This window comes from Callospermophilus lateralis, chromosome 6, assembly GCF_048772815.1.
Source record: "Callospermophilus lateralis isolate mCalLat2 chromosome 6, mCalLat2.hap1, whole genome shotgun sequence".
NCBI lineage: Eukaryota > Metazoa > Chordata > Mammalia > Rodentia > Sciuridae > Callospermophilus > Callospermophilus lateralis.
The window spans coordinates 111452215-111461822 of record NC_135310.1 but is presented as its reverse complement, the minus strand read 5'-3'; positions in this window follow the sequence as shown (position 1 = coordinate 111461822).

The window sequence follows — 9608 nt, the reverse complement described above, 5'->3', positions numbered from 1 at the left end:
CAGTCCAGGGACTGTAAATTAGTACAACCATAATGGAAATCAGTATTGAGATTCCTCAAAAGACTAGGCATGGATCATACCATATGATCCAGCTATATCACTCCTTGATATTTATCCTAAAGAATTGAAATCATCATACCATAGTGATACATGCATACTCACGTTTATAGCAGCAGAATTCATATAGCGAAACTGTGGAACCAACATAGGTGACCATCAAGAGATGAATGGATAAAGGAAATGTGGCATAGATACACAATGGAGTTTTATTCAGCCATAAAGAAAAATAAAATTATGTAATTTGCAGGAAAATGGATGGAGCTTGAGACTATTATGTTAAGCAAAATAAGCCAAACTCAGAAGGTCAAGGGTCATAAGTTTTCTCTCATATGTGGAAGATAGAGAGAAAAAAGGTGGGGGTGGAGATCTCATGAAAATCAAAGGGAGATCAGTAGAGAAAAGGGACTAGGGGGTAAAAGGTGGGAGAGGAGGATGGGGGGAAGTATAGGGGAGCAATATTGGCCAAACTATATTATTATAATTGTGTGTATATATGAATGTGTAACAACAAATCCCACCATTATACAACTAGAATGCAACAATAAAAAATGTGGGAAAGAAAAAAGTGAGTACAATTGAAGCAACAATATTGTGCTATTGAAGTTGATCCTGTTCTTACTGTAGAAGAGACGTACTCTTATATGATAAAATGACAGGGCTTGCTTGCTGAACGTGCTATACCAAAAGTTAAACTTACAAGAAATTGTGACAGAATCTGACATTATGGTCGAGGAAGGATATGAGAATTTCTTTGATAATCTCCAACAGCACAGTATCCTTGTATTCATATTTTCAGTTGTCTCAGTGATATAATAGAAGAAGTTATCTGTCAAGCTGGGGGTTATCATCCAAATGACAAAGTAGTATCCAACTTCATGGATTTGATGAAAGGGGATCCTTAAAGGATTTAAAGGAAAACTAATTTGTGTATTTAACAAATATGATGGTTTTTTTTTTTTTTTAGTTGTTGATAGACCTTTATTTTATGTATTTATATGCGGTACTAAGAATCAAATCCGGGGCTGGGGATGTGGCTCAAGTGGTAGCGCGCTCACCTGGTATGCATGCGGCCCGGGTTCGATTCTCAGCACCAATTACAAACAAAGATGTTGTGTCCGCTGATAACTAAAAAAAATAAATATTAAAATTCTTTCTCTCTCTCTTCTCTCCCTCTCTCACTCTCTCTTTTAAAAAAAAAAAAAAAGAAAAGAAAAGAATCAAATCCAGTGCCTCACACATGCCAGGCAAGTGCGCTACTGCTGAGCCACAATCCCAGCTCCCTCTATTCATTCTTTTTTTTTTTTTTAAAGAGAGTGGAGAGAGAGAGAGAATTTTTTAATATTTATTTTTTTAGTTTTTCGGCAGACACAACATCTTTGTTTGTATGTGGTGCTGAGGATCGAACCCGGGCCGCATGCATGCCAGGCGAGCGCGCTACCGCTTGAGCCACATCCCCAGCCACTCTATTCATTCTTAATTGATGCTTTATAAGTTTACATAAAGATGGAATTCACCAATTCATCATGGTATATTTATACATGCATGTAGTGTAGTTTTGTCAAATTTATTTCACATTTCCTCCCCTTTCCTGTCCCTTCTCCCTCCCTGTCAAATTTCCTGTCTGATTTTATCCTGGATACTGTACTATCTCACTCTCCCCTAGTCAAACTGGCCTCTGTATTGATCCTTAAACACATAATCATGATCTTTGGTCAGGATCTTTTTTATATATATATATATATATTTAGTTATATATATATATTTAGTTGTCATTGCACACAATACCCTTATTTTATTCATTTATTTTTATGTGGTGCTGAGGATCGAACCCAGGGTCTCAAACGTGTGAGGCGAGTGCTCTGCCGCTGAGCCACAACCCAAGCCCCTGGTCAGGATCTTTACACTATCTTTTCCCTCTACCTGGAATGCTCAATCCCAGGTATTTTCATACTTTCCTTTCCTCATTTCAATCATCTTTCTGCTCAAATTTCATTTTAATAAAGAGGCCTCACTGATCACCCCATATAGTAGCCCCACTCCCCACTAGTATGTTCCTTACCCTATTTTATTTTTCTCCATAACACTTTTCACCACCTGACATATATATTAGTATATTTATATTTTAACTGGCTTCTGACATATATATTGGTATATTTATGTTTTAACTGGCTTCTCCTATTAGATTATCAGCTTCATGAGGGCAAAGACTTGGTTTTGTTAATTGCTATAACCTAGCTGTTTTGACCATATTGTACACTTGTCTTGGTTTCTCATCTTTATTGAGAGTTGGATCATTTTATGAGCAGGATGAGAGATTAAGGATATCAGTGAGTTCACTGCTTTCTTAAAATCTAGAAAGGGGAAAAACATGGGGCTGGGGCTGGGGCTCAGTGGTAGAGTGCTTGCCTACCTGCGTGAGGCACTGGGTTCAATCCTCAGCACCACATAAAAATAAAATAAAGATATTGTGACCACCTATAACGAAAAAATAAATATTAAGAAAAAAAAGGGCAAAAAAACTTTTTTTTTTTTTTTAAACTGGGGTCATACTCTTCCACGTTATCCTCTCCAAACCCCTGCAAGAACAGGCAATTATTATTCCAGCTTTATACGTAGGGAGGGAGAAGATGGATACAAGAGCTTAGGTGACTTTCCCAAAGTCACAGAGCTAGTGATGATGAAGCTGGTGTTCAATGTTGCTTCAGCACATTGAACTGCCTCTACATGCAAGACAAATTCAGAACTGCCCTGCTGATCCCTGCCTCAATCCCTGACCCAAAGAAATCTGACAGATGATAAAATGATTGTTGTCTTAAGTCATAAAGTTTTGTTATGTACAGCAATAGATGTTTGGACCAAAAGGAGTGGCATAATGTCAGAGGCATCCTGTGGAGCAAGTTTCCTTCTTTCTGGGCCTAAGTTTCCCTTGAGAACAAAGTTCACTCAAGGGTCTCTGTTTCCAGCCCTGATGTTTGACACTTATCTGTAATGTTGACACATCCTTCTCTGTCCATTTTCACTGTTTCCTTAATATCCAGTTATTATCCTACCTAGAGAGAAAACAAATGTCCTTGGACACTAAGGGATGTCTGAGGAAAAGGAGGGGAGCAACTCTGGCTTCAAGCTGTCTGACAGCACCATCTCTCTTTTTTATGTTGGGGGGTGGGGAGTAGGGATGAAACCCAAAGGCACTTTACCACTGTGGCTGCACATCCCCAGTCCTTTTTATTTTTTACTTTGAAACAGGGTCTCACTAAGTTTCTGAGTCTATTTCTAAGTTGTTGAGGCTGGCCTAGAATTAGTGATCTTCCTTGCCTCAGCCTCCTGTCCCTGGGATTAAAGGAGTGTGTCTCCATGCCCAGCTGCCTGAGAGCTCTTGAAGTGGAAGTGTGATGCCCTGAGTCAACAGAACAGGATTTGGAATCTGGCTGCATGACCTTGACAAAGTCTTAAGACCTTCTCAGTCCTGTTTGCCATTTGTTAAATGGGGAGATTAGTACCAGCCCTGCTCCTCCCTCACAGAGGGGCTGTGAGGAGAGGATGAGTCTATGTGAAAGTGAGGTTCCTGCATAGGAGGTAGGAGGGTGGGGCTAAGGTGAGGGGTTGCTGAGGCACAGGAGGATCCCTGGTAGAGTTGATTTCCTGCCCTGGAGTAAGACAGGGGGTTGGCAAGGATAGGAGGTAGAGCTGGATTGTTCTGGGCTGTGCAGGGGCTTGTCTCTTAGCAACTGTCTCTGTTCCAGTATCTTTGGGAATCCATCCACTTTTTCATAAAAGGCCTCATTTAATGCAGGTTTCTGGCTCTGCAAGACTTTTTTCTAATATGCATCCCCTCCCCCACTTAAAAATCATCCAGGAAATAGGGCCTTGTCTTACTTCTCAGATTTCCAAGTACACCCCATCTCCTGTCTTTGGCAGCGGCCCCATTACCTCTGGGTAACAGATACTGAAAACTTTAAGACCATCCTAGACTCCTCTACTCTCCCATTCCTTGATTTGTTGTGTTTTCCTTCTCCCATGGCCCTGGGTCTGTTCTATTCCACCACCTCAGCCCTGTCTCTTACCTCCCAGCCCAACCTTTTCTTCTATGTACCCTCTGTGTACCTTCAGGTTAAACATTTGGCCACACCATTGTTATCCCCTCACCCCACCTCCCCACCCCCGCCACAGCCTGGAACCACTCCTATTACTCTTCTAGGTGTTTGATGTCAAGGCAAGAGTACTAGAGTTTCAAATCCTGGCTGTAGCTGGGTGATCTTCAGGAGACCTCTCACTTCTCTGAGCTTCAAGGTCCTTGAGGGATATGCAGGGATATCCTACATACCAGGCATTGGTCTACAAAGCACTTTGTGTGCATAAACTTATTTGACCCTCAAAACAGTTCAGTGAGGGTCTGTCTATGCTTGACTGCTATTTATGCTTAACTGCCTTTTACAGATGGGAAAACTAAGGCAGAGAACATCAGACATTTGTGAAGAGTTGGATATGAACCCAGGATGTCTGCTTCAGAGGCCCTGTTTAATTCTTGTCCTATGTTAGGGAAAGGGACTGGAACAGTGGTGGGGAGAGCTCCTGGCTGATGCCTATCAACTCTTGGCTGGAATTTCTGCTTCACGGTGTACAATTAGTGGCTGTTCTTTGGAGGACTTGGGAACAGATTGGACTGGCAGCCTGTTGACTTTAGGATATTCCTAAGCTTCCCTTAATGGTGGCCTCTTTTTGGGGAGAGTCTCCAGACATAGGAGGCTCATTTCTGGCTTCGATCCCAGACATGAACACTAACAATAATACTCTAGAACACCCCAACCTTCAGAATTCCCCATTTTTCTGAGCATTTCTGTTCTGAATACCTGTTAACCAACCCTTCCTCCAGTGCCCCCAGACTCATCTCTCTTGGCCTCCTTACTCCTCATCTGGGAGGTAGGTTCTCAAGTTCCCCTCCTCCCTACTCAGTCTCCTTTTCACACACACACAGAAACTTTGTATATTACCAAATGAGGGTGCAAAGACAAAAGAAGAGGAGAAAAGGGGAGTCATTCATTTATTCATTGATTCAACCACAAATATTTCGCCTGGTCTCAGAGCCTAGCATGATAGTGAGTACTGTGGGCAAGAGCTGGGAGGGGACTCCAGCTTAGTGCTAGAGGCTCAGTAAGTATTATTTTAATGAGTGAATGAATTAATATAAATGGGGAAAAAAGTGCTAGGCCCTGACCCCAAACATTTTTCAATTTAATAGGATAGGCACACCCCACAAGCTCCAAGTCAACAGAGAGACCAGATGCACCTGTGGCCTCTCAACTTCTTGGAGACTCAGGGGCATGCAGACCTGGCTTTTGTCCTCACCAAGAAGGGACAATCATTTACCTGCTTGTGTCATACTGTTAGTGCTTCTCTAAGCCAGTTCTGGACAGCCTAAGTATGGGCCCCAGGTAGGAGCTGAGCTAGCGCTGGGAGGTAGTCAGACATAGCCAGAGTCTACCCTTAATGGGGCTTTCTGCCAGCACAGGGGCCTTTGGGTCCTGAAACAAAAGTTCTGTCCTTGTAGTTGCTTCCTGTCCTCCACCCCCATCCTGTCTTACAGCAGGAGTTGGACCAGCTGCTCAAGAGTTGAAATCCAAACCCAGCCATTGTTCCTACCTTTTGACTCTCTCTCTCTCACTGTGTGTGTGTGTGTGTGTGTGTGTGTGTGTATTTTGGCAGGACCAACTGTGTGCCTCACGCTCTTGTGCCAAGTCTCAGGCCCTGGATACCATGCTTGGAGAACCTGGAAATACCTGCTCAAGGAAAGGACTAGGGTGGCTACTGATTGGGGAAGTTGAGGTGAGTTGAGAAATGGTAGATGAGAAGGCTGTGTCCACTAGTGAGTTGAGTGTGTAGTGACATAGCTTCCTTCTGAAATGTCAAAAGAGGCAACAGGTCCATTTGGACCTGTGAACATGTGCAGACAGATATGCCCAGACCTAGAAAAATAAGAGATTCACCCATATCCAGAACCATTAATATAAAGCAAAACTTTAACAAATGTTCATGTTTGTGAAGCCCCTCCCACCTGGGACTACCCAAAGTTGATGAGAGGGAGCTGAGGCAGCAAAGGCACAGGTCTTTCTTGCTCCAGCCCTTCTAGTAGCTGCTAAAGGAGGTTTACTTGAAGCTTCTGGACCTGGGTCTCCTATTCTAACCTTTCATGTATGTATAATTGCTTAGTCTACGGGACATTACATACTTTCAAGGCCAAGTCTAAGGCACTGACCTGGAATGGAGAGAAGGAAGCCCTTCTGATACAGCAGAGAGAGGAACCATAGAACTACCCACCTCTAAGGGCTTTTTTATTCTAGCTTTAGAATTTTTTCCCAAACTATAATTCTGTACCCATTAAACACTAAATCTTCATTCACCTTCCTCCAGCCCCTGGCAACCAGCATTCTGTTTCTATGTCTGAATTTGACTATTGTTCTAGGTACCTAAAATAAGTATGATTGATTGCTAGGTGCAGTGGCACAAGCCTGTAATCCAGCTATTGCAGAGGCTGAGGCAGGAGGATCACAAGTTTGAGGCCAATCTTGACAATTTAGCAAGACCCTGCTTCAAAATAAAAAATAAAAAAGGACTAGGGGAATGTATCTCAGTGATATGGTGCCACTGGGTTCAATTCCTAGTACTACAAAAAAAAAAAAAAAAAGAAGACATTACATATAATAAAAGCTCATCTATCAGAGTGGCAGCTGTGAACATCTATTAATAGAAGAATGAGGAAATGTGTATAATTTAAATCTAGGGAAGTAGACTAAGTTATCACCTCTTGAAGTTTTGAAATCATCTTCATAACAACCATGAATACAGGTTCAGCAGCTCTAATCAAGGTCACAAATAAGAAGAGGGTCTGCCTCCTGGCTTCAAATGATTATGTCTCTTGCAACCAAAATATCTAAGTTTGTGGTCTTATTTTCTTTATTTTTCCTTTTTAAATTTTTTTATTTTTAAACTTTAAAAAATCAGTTAATTTTTTAATTTTTTATTTATTTTTATTTTTTTTAAAGAGAGAGAGAGAGAGAGAGAGAGAGAGAGAGAGAGAGAGAGAGAGAATATTTTAATATTTATTTTTTAGTTTTTGGTGGACACAACATCTTTGTTTGTATGTGGTGCTGAGGATTGAACCCAGGCCACAAGCATGCCAGGCGAGCGCGCTATCGCTTGAGCCACATCCCCAGCCCTCAGTTAAGTTTTTTAAAAAGTTCATTCTTATAATGACTGTCACATTTTGAGAGTACTCAATAGGAAGTTTCTGGGGAAAAGATGTATACAATTGAGAATCTTTTTTTTTTTTTTTTGGTGCTGGGGGTTGAAGTTAGGACCTTGTGCATACTAACTAAGCACGTCCTCTACTATGGAACTACACCTCCAGCTCCTGAGAACCTTAATTTTAAACTCTGCAAGAACTCATGTGATTGATTTATTTAGTGTAATTTTAATAATTTTCTTTTTGAGATAAGATCTTACTAAATTGATCAAGCTGATCTCAAACTTCTAGGCTAAAGTGATCCTTCTGCCTCAGTCTCTTGAGTAGCTAGGACTACAGGCATGAGCCAGCACACCCGTTTAAGTTAATTTTTAAAAAGATATATGGGATAGGAAAACATGGATGGAATGGGGAATAAAGACTGGATAGTCTATCCTTGGGGGATCTGAGTTCCTCTGCTGAGGTTTTATTTGTATGTGTTGATGAGGGAAGATCCTTGAAAACAGCTCTACCAGGAGACAGACCTAGTTCCGATCCCTAGTCTAAGGGAAATGGGATACCTCTGTGCTCTGAAATGTTGATGAGCTGCAGAGGGGAGAGGAACAGGAGGAGCAGATGGAATTCCTGGGCAATTGTTCCGGCTGTCACTGGAGAGGACAGGCAGGAGGGAGCACTAGATAATTTATGGAGGGACAGATGCAAACACTTCACCGGAACCATCTGGTCAAGAGAGGCCTGGGCTTGGGGTGGATATTGTTGTTAGTTCTGAGTAAACTCCTCTGCCACCAGCCCTCCCCCTTTCTTCTACCTGGCTTGGTTGCTGTCCTGAGGCTTTCCCAGAAGCTCTGCTCCCTGAGGACTGAGGTCCAGAATTCCACCTGGTTCACATCTTCTCATCTCACGTTCTCTTTTGTTAAACTTGGGGCCCGTCTTTGCTACCATTCCTGCTAGGGCCAAGTACTGCTTTAGAAGCCAGTTTACTTTTATCTATGCATTTCTTTATTTTATAGTATTTTCAACCCTTCCTCCCACCACTATATACTAAAATCTTTCAATCACCCACTTCCAAACCATTAATTCATTCAATAAATAGTTATTGAGTACCTAATATGCCAGGCATTGTTTTGGATACTGGGGATATGGTAAGAAAAAATTTCAGACCTCTGGAATTTGTATTGTATTGGAAGAGATGGTCCACAAAGAAATATTTAATATGATGTTAGGTTATAATTGCTATGAAAGCAAACATTAAAGCAGGGTAAGGGAGAATGTCTGGGTATGCTGACTTAGAGTGAGTGGCCAGGGAAGGCTTCTCTGAGGTGGTGACATTTGAGCAGAGACATAGATGGGAGTGAATACCTAGAGCAAGAACATTCTGGTCACAGGGAAAAGCAACCTAAAAGACTCTTGAGGCAGAGATATGCTTAGTGCACCAGCAGAAAAGTGTGCTATTTATTCATTAAGCATTTATTGTGTGCAAGGCACCTGCTATGGAATACGAAGACATAGTTTTTTTTTTAATATATATTTTTTAGTTGTAGGTGGATACAATACCTTAATTTTATTTATTTTTTCATTGGCGCTGAGGATTGAACTCAGTTCCTCCGGCTTGCTAGGCAAGCGCTCTAACACTGAGCCCCAACCCCCAGCCACCCTCGCCCCCAGACATAGTTTTTGCCCTGAAGAAATGGCAGAGCAAAAGGGATACAGTGTGTCAATAAATGATTATGGCACCTGGCAGCCATAATACAGTTACGTGCAAATTGCTAGAAACGTCAAGCAGAAGGAGCATCAAAGGGAAGGCTTTATACAAGAGGTGATATTTAAACTAAGGGTTGAAGAAGTAAAAATTGATGTTACCAGGAGAGGAGAGGAGAGGGTTTTACATCTTAAGGCCTGCTGGTCTGAAAACACAGGACAATTTAGGAACCTTAAGTTCTTGGGAGAGATAGAAAATGAGGCTAATGAAAGTAGAAGAGACTGGGTCCTGCGAATTTCCCTGTGCTAAGCTAAAAAGCTGATTTCATCCCTTGGATGATGGAGAAATCAATACCAGAAATACACACACACACACACACACACACACACACACACTGGGCGAATGAATGAACATACTTGTGCTCTACCACAGACCTACACCACCAGCCCTTCTCACTCTATCTTTGGGCTGTGCTTACTTGTTATTCTTTTTCTTTTTTTTTTTTCTTTTGGGACTAGGGATTGAACCCAGGAGTGCTTTATCATTGAGCTACATCCCAGGTCCTTTTTATTTTTTATTTTGCTAAGTTGCCAAGGCTGGCCTGGAATG